Source organism: Micromys minutus (assembly GCF_963924665.1).
Source record: "Micromys minutus genome assembly, chromosome: 8".
Taxonomy (NCBI): domain Eukaryota; kingdom Metazoa; phylum Chordata; class Mammalia; order Rodentia; family Muridae; genus Micromys; species Micromys minutus.
In genome coordinates, this window is record NC_137977.1 from 42,290,662 (window position 1) to 42,301,245 (window position 10,584).

Here is a 10,584-nt window from a genome sequence, read left to right on the forward strand (position 1 = left end):
TACTTCTGCTTTTCCCCCTAAAGACCCACTTTTTTTCATGAATTGATTTATTTATTCACCTTATATCTTGATCACAGTCAACCCTCCCCCCTTACCAGTCCCTCCTCACAGAACCCCTCTTCCACCACCCTTTCCCTTCTCCTCTGAGAAGAGGGAGGTCCTCCCTGGGTACCAATCCACCCTGGTACCTCAAGCCACAACAGGACTAGGTACATCCTTCCCCACTGAGGCCAGACAAGGCAGCCCAGTTAGGGATCAGGGTCTACAGGCAGGCAACAGAGTCAGGATAAGCCCCTGCTCCAGTTATTGGGGGACCCACATGAGGACCAAGCTGCACGTTTGCGACATATGTGTGGAGGGCCTAGTTGTAGCCCTTACACGCTCTCTGGTTGGTGGTTGGGTTTCTGTGAGTCCCCAAGGGTACAGTTAGTTAATTCTGATGGTCTTCTTTGGGCGTCCCTATCCCCCTCCAGGATCTTCAATCCTCCCCTCAACTCCTCCACAAGAATTCTCTAATTCAGTCTCATGTTTGGCTGTGGTCTCTGCATTTGTGTCCTTCAGCTTCTGGGGGGGGGGGAGGGCTAGCAGAGGACAGTTATGCTAGACTTCTGTCTGTCAATCTGGGTGACTGATACAAACATAGTCTAAGACTGTGGCAGTTGCAGGAGGGGTGCAGGTCTACAGTGTTCCTATTGATCCTCGGAGGAGAGCTCCACAGATTTCCCAACAAACTGGCAGGGGTTGCTACTTGCATTCATTTATGCCCATCTCACACATGTCTCCTGTGTATCCAGTCACAAACACAGCTGTCGACAGTGTCCTTACAAGTTGCATCATTGCGACAAGGCTTTGATCAAGAACAAGGCATCGAAGTCTCACAGTGTGTCCCTGTGAATGCGCTACCTGTGCAGTCACAGTAGTAGGACTTTCCTCCGTCTGCACATAGAGCTCCATGGAGACAGGGCTGACAGGCACATTGATCAAAGCTGAGTCCACAGTGGTCTCTAAGGAATCCAGGTGCACAGTCACAGAAGTAAGCCCCAAGAGCATCCTGACACAAGACACCATGTAGACACAGCTGGGACCCACGTCCAGCAATTTCCAGCTCACAGTTCAAAGCAGAGTACTCTTGAGGACAGACTCACACTTCTAACATGTGCAGTAATAACCAATTTCTTTTTTCTTTCCTAAGTCCAAACTGTCTCTGAACGAATGTATTTGACAAGCTTACTTGGCTAACACGGTTCTTCCTTCTTGTTTTCTATAAATTAAAAGATTTCATGTGGAAAATAATCTCATCCAAAATGTTTCTGAGTCCATGTGCTTGAAATCTATTTGCAGACACTGTATTTGTCTTCCTGTGTTTTTGTTTTTAAAATGTGCATTAATCGGAAATAGCTAAAAAGCAAAGTGAGACCAAAAAGAACCCTATTTATTTTATTAAATAATTATTCTGTTTGTGCTGTAATAATAAAATATCTGCAAATAACTGATCTATAAAGAATAGGATTATTTTCTTACTCTGCCAGGAGCTCCCAGCATTCCTTGTCCAGCGTCTTCTTTACGATGAAGCAGAAGCTTAAACAGACTAAGTCTTGAATAAATTCTTTTAAATTTTAACAAGTGAGACCCCGTTGTGCTCCAGCCACCCCTAAAGCCCACCCCAACGGTATCACTTTAGCAACACATTCAGACCATAGCAACTCTATGAATATCTACCCATCCGGGTATTGTAATATACCAAATCAAAAGAAAAACAAATGAACCAGACAAGAACAGAAAGTGTGTATTTTAAAAATAAATGGTGTCGAGGTAGTTCCTGCCCAAGGAAAATGCATTCTTCACAGTGTGGTCAAAGAAAGCATCCTGAGGAGGTGACATCTGGAGAGAAAGTGAATAATGACAGGAAAAGCTGAAGGTGAGGCTATCTAAGCAGAGGACAGAGCAGCTACACAGTCTAAGGATGAGGCCGGTATGCTGTCGACCAGAAAACCAATGGAAGCAGTCATGGGCCCAGCCAGTAAGGTTGTCAATGAAGGTAGAAATCTCATCAGAGCCAGAGGTCGGGTTTCCACTTTCTTTTTAGTACTACTCGAAACCATCAAACAACTTTAAGGAAAATAAAACCAGGCATGATGCTTTCACCTGGAGACCCAGATACTCAGGAGACTGAGAAAGTAAGCAAGATCCCTCTACCCCAAGAGTTCAAGACTAATATGGACAATGGTGAGGTGCACCCCCCCAAACCACCACTGTAACCACAAGCTTTTTCACCCACACCCCATTCCCAAATAACAACTCAGAGGCTTATTTATTTATGAATAAATTCCTAGGCCATAAGCTAGGCTTGTTCACACTAGCTCATAACTTAATTTATTTATACTGTTCTATGTCTGCCAAGTGGCTACTTACCTCTCCTCAATTTTATATGTCTGACTTCCTCTGAGTCCGACACCTTCCCACCTGACTATGTCCCAGAGTTCCTCTCTCCTGCCATATGTCCCATCTTCTAATCCTGCCTCAGCTTATTGGCCACCAGATTTTTATTGACAGGTGATGCTTCCACACAGTGCACAAGAGATCACCCCTATACAACACCACGTCTAAAATATAAAAAGCTTGAGGAATGGAGTGTAACTTCATGTAGAGCATCTGCCCTGGGTTTAATCCCTAGCATGGGGGTGGGATAGAGGGCATGGATAATTTTGGCTTTTTACAGATCACCCTATGTAGAGCAGATTTGTGTGGAAAGGAAAACAGACCTGCAATACTAAGAGGATCATGGTGTTTAGGGGCACATTCTGAAGGCACAGCTGATACCTGTTAATGTGTGAGGAAGGAAGCAATAAGAGACACCTGCATTGTCTGTATTGTTTGGCCATCTTTGCCCATCACCCAGGTGGATGGAACAGGAAGGGATTTTGTTCGGCCATCACCTGGGAATCTCTGTGATGAGTGAGAAAGGTAAAAACCACAACGAAACTTTTCAATTTCTGTTGTGAATTTAAATTTGAACTTTGGTCACATGAAATCTGAGATGTTTTATTTACTAGGTCATGGGAACTGCTAGGATGATTGGGGCATCTCTAGAATATACGGCATTCAGTCATGGGGCTGGTAATAGAGCCTTATAGATTTGTAGAGCAAGCCTACTGGGTTTTTAATTCTAGCTCTCAGGAGGCAACGGTAAGCCAATCCCAGTGAGTTCAAGGCCAGCCTGATCTGCATAGCAGGTTCCAGGATAGCCAGGGCTACATAAAGGGTCCTACCAAAAAAGTAAAACAAGAGACCCCAGAGAGTCTGTGTCTTCTGTTGCACTCTCTAATTAAGCTAAACTGGTTGGGGGGCATAATTATTAAAGTCTGTATCGACAAAGTAAAATAATACTATTCCATATGGTTATTGTAATGAATAAACAAGAAAAATATAAAATACCTGGATGGTACTTAGCAGAATAGGCAATTAACAAAATATGATTTCTCCATTTCCTCCTTTGGCAAAAGTAGACCTATTTACAGCCAAAGAAAGCCCTAATTGCCCGTGTCTGCATACCTCAAATGAGAGTCTTCCTACAGGTAGTTAATAGGTTTTCACGATCTTTATTGGCTAAGCCTACGCTAATACAAGTGCCTAAATTTATTACATATGACCTTCATGACACAGAAATTTTATAGAGCATTTCTCAACTTTGGTCTGAGCTACAGGAATTATCCACAGATGAGGGAAAAGCTGATCCATTCCCATGTATTATATATGAGAAAGCAGAAGATGAGACAGTAGCCTGAGAAAATCCCATACAAGTGGAGTATTCTGTTAACATGGCTTGCAGAACATTCTAGAAAAATTCCATCATTATAATGCTACTTACTGATTGAAATTTATTCCTGCATTCCTCTATCCTTTTCCTCCAGGGAGCCCATTCCCAATTTCCTAAAAGCTGAGCTGATGAAGAGAGGATTTCTATCAGATTAGATGCCTAGAGACAACTTTCAAGTTTCTTTAAGTGCCTGGAATCACATTATGGGCTTAGAGACATCCTAAGGAGGAATGACCTTGATACATATTCATGTTGTTGAAGCAGAAGGTAGATTTCCATTTTTTCTTTCTAAAGATGATCATGACTTGGTGTCTTTGATGCGATTTCCATTGTTGTGAAGAGACACCATGACTAAGGCAACTCTTATAAAGGGCAACATTTAATTGGGGCTGGCTTACAGGTTCAGATGTTCAGTCCAGTATCATCAAGGTAGGAGCAGGGCAGCATCCAGGCAGGCATGATGCAGGAGGAGCTGAGATTTCTACATCTTCATCTAAAGGAAGTCAGGATCAGACTGGCATCCTGAGGCAGCTGTAAGGAAGCTCTTTTCCAGACATCTAAAGGAAGGTCTCAAAGCCCACCCACACAGTGACACACTTCCTCCGAGAAGGCCACAACTACTCCAACATGGCAACACCTCCTAATAGTGCCACTTCCTAGGCCACTACACTTGGATAGTCAAGCATTTATCACATTTATAATCTCACCTCCCATCACATGTGTGACTTTGGATTTATCTAGATCACGTGAAGTCCGAACTTTTGTTTCTGAGGCTGATAAGAAAAGTAGTAAAATGGGAGTTAATATTTACTAAAAGTTTAGGACCATAAGTTCAAGCTTCCAAATCAACAGAAAACATCTTTACTGGTGATCAAAAGAACCTCGGACTCCCTCTCATAAAACCGATCGATAGATTCTTGTTTTTCTTCTATGCCTTTCTTAACACTAAGGCTGACACTGAGGAGAAAGGAGAAAGCCTGGAAAATTTCCTACCCTCAGAAAACTGAACTACATGGTTGCTAAGACCTCAGAATATCTGAGTGTCAGGCATGAGGCAGAAACTGAAGCTGTGTGGGTGCCACACTAGTGGTGTGTTACCCCCTTACTGCAGGAGAACTGAGTCCTAGAGAATAGCATTTTAGGAACAGAAAACAAAGATGCTGAACCTCGTCCTGAGCTTTTCATAGAAGCTGTAAGTGGAGTGCAAGAACAAAATAGTGGTGGGAATGTGGTCCCAGAATGCTGTGGTAAATATTAAAAGGAACCTGCTGCTATCAGCCCTATGGGGTCTCACTGCGTGGGAGCTCTCACTCCATGGGAGCCACTCCAGTGTGGAGCCAGTCACCCAGCCCTTCTCTACCACATGGTCCTCTAGGTGGTTAGTTACCATGCCTGGTACACACACATCTCATTCCATGAGCCCTGAGCTGGATCTGCACACTCCAGTTGCCTCTCAGCCATTGCTTTCACATGCTGTCCTCCACAGTCTGGTAAAAACATGACTCAACAATCAATAATTTAGGTAAAAACATGACTCAACACTCAATAATTTATCAATCAGATTTATATGTTAAATTCTCAACCCACAACACATTCAAACAATAGATTCACTGTCAATTAATAAACCACCTGCCTAGACAGGATAAAATCGATCTAGTTCTCCTTGATATGAACCATGCTCCTCTACTGTCTCCATCTTGAATTTCTCGCTTTCTCCTTCTTTTCTGCATTACCAAAACTTTGTCTTCACTCCACTCTCTACTATCCAATCATGTATCACCTTGACATCAACCTATACCAGTATATTGGATACATGAGAGGTAGAATTTTAGTCTACCATACCTCATATCATAACCCTGATCCTAATGTTACCTTACCCTGGCTTTTCCATTGGCTCTGCTATGCATCCATCTATCATTTCACAAAGTCACCAGGTGCCCAGGATTCTGCCTGCTCACTTCCTGAAATAGATACTGCCTCAGATTTAGCTTCATTTACATGAAATATTTGACACTTAAAATGTGATCTATACTGGGAGAAGCTATTACCACTCTATCCCATTTACAGTATGAATCATGATCAGAAGCAGTTATCCATTGCTGTCTAACATACTATCTTAAAACATAAGTTTTGAACATGATTTCTTTTTTGTTTTTCATGAGTTTACAGGTTGGCAGAAGTATTGCAAATCCAGGTTGATTGGATTTGGGCTGGACTCATTCATGTCACTGGGTGGGATGGCCCATGAATGAGGACTGGGGTGATCTACCACAGCTGGAATAACACAGGTTGGCTCAGGTGGTCTAAGAATGATCCAGGTCTGCTCAGGTGGCCTCTTGGAGAGGAGACATATAATTCAGGCATGTTGTCATGAGAACCACAGAGAAGCAGAAGCACTCAGACTTCTTGAGGTCGAGGCTTCCAACTGCCAAAACTGTACTTCTCCTATATTCTACCCAACAAACCAAATAATAAACCCAAGTTAAAGTGGGCAGAAGCTCTGAAGGGCCCTGTATGAGGACATAAAGGTTATTAACTTAAATAAAGCCATGTGGCCACATTCTCTAGTTGTCATGATATTCTGCCTAACCTTGGACCCAAGGCAATGGGGCCAGTGACCATGGACTGAAATTTCTCATGCCTTTAGTCAAAATGAGTCCTTTTTTTTTTCTCCTGTAAGTGGTTTTCTGAGGTGTCACAGTGACAGAGAGCTGATTCACATGGACGTTGGTGCCTTTAATTCTCCCCAAAATCTCAGGTAAGTTTTCATCAAAGGGGAGTAAAGAGGGCAGAGATCAGGGAATAAAAGTTATTCTCAGCCCTAGTCGTCTTGTTCATGGGAACTGCTGGTTCCATCTCTTTAAACTCAGACATGCTGTGTTCTTCTGTTTGATCGCTGTTATCTTACTGCTTCCTGCGCAAATAAACCATCTTCTCATGCACCCTCTGTTCTGCAGTGATTGTAATAAAAATAAAAACACATAAAACATGTTTAACCATTTGAGTTCAACAACTAAGATTTTGTTTGACACAGAAAAAAAAATGCTGATAGGACCACCCCTTATTCTCATTAATAAGGAGTTTTAGTGTCAGCCTTGTTGGCATAATTAAACCACTTACAAATAGAAAATAGAAAAGAACAGGATAATTGTCTTTCTCGTTCTTTCTCATTTCACTTAACATGATTTCAAGTTCCATCTATTTTCATGAAAATTATATCATTTTATTCTTTATGGCTAGATAAAGAAATATACATACATACATACATACATACATATACATGTACTTATACATATACATATATTCCATATCCTTTACTTATCATCTTATGACCATCTAGGTTGGTTCCATGTCTTGGCTCTTGCAAATAATACCACAATAATGTGCCCCCTGTGGTCTGCTGACTAAGTCTGCCAGGTCTATGCTCAGGAGAGGTATAGTTGAATCATATGAGAGTTCTATTTTTAGTTTTGAGGATCCACCATCACTGATTTCCACAGTAGCTGCACAAGTTTCTTGTGGGAACCTTCAAAGCCACAGATGGAAGTCCTTAATTGTGCCTGATCCCATCTGTCTGAGCAGTCTCTGAAAGAGAAACCAGACACTTGGCTGCCAGGGCTTCCATTGGCCAGGTGGAGCATAAATTCAAAGTTCCTTCCTAGAACTCCCCAGAATTTCTTGGAGATCAGTTGGCTTCTGGAGATGAAGGGAACACAGCAGGTCCTGTCACCAAAGAGGAGCATCCAGCAGACTCTGCAAGCTCAGCTCATGCCCTGGAAGAATTTGCTCCCAGGGAAGGCCGTGAAACCAGAAGAGCTGGACTCGGAATTGTAAGTGACGGGTCTCCGACCTGGAAAAGCAAACAGTAGACAGGGGTGTGCAGTGGTTTGCTGTGTGAAAGGTCATTTTCCTTTCATGAAGGAGATCTTTGGTGGCTCACTGAGGAACCTTCCTTGTTTATCTTTAAAGCCTTGAGCAAAAGTGACCATGCTCCTGCAGGTTTAAGTGTACCCAGAGACTTCTGGACAAGAGTCTTTAGCTTATAAACTTATTGCATGGAAGACTTAGGCGAGTTTCTCCTGAACTTCAGGTTGAAGAGTTCAGGCAGAGCAGGTGGGAGAGCGATGCAGAGGGGGATGAATGCTGTGGCTGCAGCCCTAAGACTCCTGCGTGCCCAGGAGAGCTCTGCACTCCCCACTGCATCAGCTCTGCAGGTCTGGCTTCCAGTTCCCTTGAATCTAAAATGCCAGGTTCTCCTTTAGGTTATGTTTCTTGAGTTCCTTGTAATGAATAATGGGCAGATGGCTCAGCTGTTAAGAGCATTCACTGCTCTCCCAGAGGACCCGAGTTCAGTTCCTAGCCCATGCCTCTAGCCTCATGTGCATTTGTGTGCACACAGACACACACTCACACACAGAGGGACACAAAGGTGGGGAGAGAAAGAGAGAGAGAATTAAAAATAATTTAAATTTTTTTTAAAGCAGGAACTATGGGTTAGGCCTCAGTGGTGCTCAACCTCCCTGATGCTTTGACCCTTTAATACAGTTCTTCATGTTCTGTCGACCCCCAACCATACATTTATTTTTGTTGTTACTGTGGTTTTGCTACTGTTGTGATAGTAATGTAAATGGCTGATATGCAGGATATTTGCTGTGCAGCCCGAAAGGGGTCATGACACGCAGGCTGAGAGTCACTGGGTTAGGCTTTGTGGTTGGGAATTTTTCTTTGTTTCCCGGTTTATGTTTTCTTAAAACTATCTGCACATATGTAGAGGGTTTTTTGTTTGTTTGTTTGTTTGTTTGTTTGTTTTTTAAGTCTTTACTATTCCAGCAACAGTTTCTTTTAAACCCCCCAAAGATGTTTATCTTCAAAGGGCAAAGATTTTTATTGGAGGGTTATGGGGATGGTTGACTGCCCAGAAGTCAATAAAGAGAACAAGCCCAGATAGACATGACAAGACACCGCCTTGTTCACAGACAACATTGTAAAGACATAGGCTGACTGTGTGGGATGATGGGAACAGAATGTAATTGGATGAAAAAAACAGGGATGGTCTTTTCCTTCTAAGGAGACTGTGAAGCAACGTAAAGATGCTAAACTTTAGTTCCACAGACCTGAATTCAAATCACGGCTCCATTGCTGTTTACTTTAAATGTAATAGAGAAGTCACTAGTTCTGAGTATGCGTCTACTTTATGATGTTGAAAACAATTAGCTACCCAGGAATAAACAGTAACTAATACATGTACTTAGTTAACTTGCAGCACAGTGATTGGGCCAATCCAGTGTGGAACAAGTATTCTCAGTGAAAGTGCAGGGACAAAGAACAAAAGGAAGCTGGGACTTTACCTTACAACACACTGAGAAATAACACCAAGGGATTAAAGCTCAACTCTTTTCTCCCTTCTTTTTTAAATCAATCATTTTATTTGTTTACATTTCAAATGATAGTCCCCCTTCTCATCTACCCCTCCACAACTCCCCATCCCATACCCCTCTCCTCCCTCTCCTTTGCCCCTATGAGGGTGCTCCTCCACCCACTCACCCACTCCTGCCTCACCCCTCTAGCATCCCCCCAAGCTGGGGGCATCAAGCCTCCCTCCCCTCCCATTGATGTCACATAAGGCCATCTTCTGCTACATATGTATGTAGTCATGGGCTCTTGCATGTATACTCTCTGGTTGGTGGTTTAGTTCCTGGGAGCTCTAGGTTGTCCAGTCCGTTGATATTGTTCTTATGAGGTTGCAATTTCCTTCAGCTCCTTGAGTTCTTGTCCTAGCTCTTCCTTTGGGGTCCTGGGCTCAGTCTGATGGTTGGCTGTGAGTATCTGCATCTGTATTGGTCAGGTGCTGGTAGAACCTCTCAGGTAACAGCCATATCAGGCTCCTGTCAGCAAGCACTTCTTGGCATTAGCAATAGTGTGGGAGTTTGATGTCTGCATTTGGGATAGATCCCTATGCAGGGTAGACTCTGGTTGGCCTTCCATTTCATCTCTGTTCCATTTTTTTATCCCTGACTTTCCTTTGGACAGGAACATTTCTAGGTTAAAAATTTTGAGATGTGTGGGTGGTCCCATTCCACAAATAGGGGCCATGCCTATCTACTGGAGGTGGTCTCTACAGGTTGAATCTCCCCCTTTGTTGGGTAGTTTGGCTAAAGTCATCGCCATTGGGTCTTATGGTTGAACTAAAACTGTCAAACTATATTTAGCAGAAATATAATGGTTCGGTTGGGCCCCAGCAGCAGCTGAAGCTGCTCAGTTCTCCTGTAGCTCTTTCTATTTCCCTTTTGCTTCTGGAAACACTGCCTCTGGTATGGTTGTCTCTGATGACAGTGTCATCAAGGTGTTTAGTGACGTTATAATGTGTATGTCCTCACACCAGAAGTGAAGAAACACCGAAGGTGGTGCTCTTCTGCCTGGGTGAGGACAGGAAGAACATCACCCTGGAGGAGGGCAGGGACATCCTGGTAGGAGATGTGGAGCTGACTCTGAACGACCCTACACCACTTTTATCCAGATGCTGCCAGACAATGACCGCCGCTGTGCTCGCTACGATGCATCCTGTGAGGCCAAGGAGAGCAAGCAGGAGAGCCTGCTGTTCATCTTCTGGGCCCCTTAAACGACCCCCCTTAAGATCAAAATGATCTGTGACAGCGCCGAGGAGGCCATCAAGAAGAAACTGACAGGAATCAAGGATGAGTTCCGAGCAAACTGCTCCGAGGGCAAGGACTGCTGCACCCTGGGAGAAAAACTGGACGGCAGCGCCA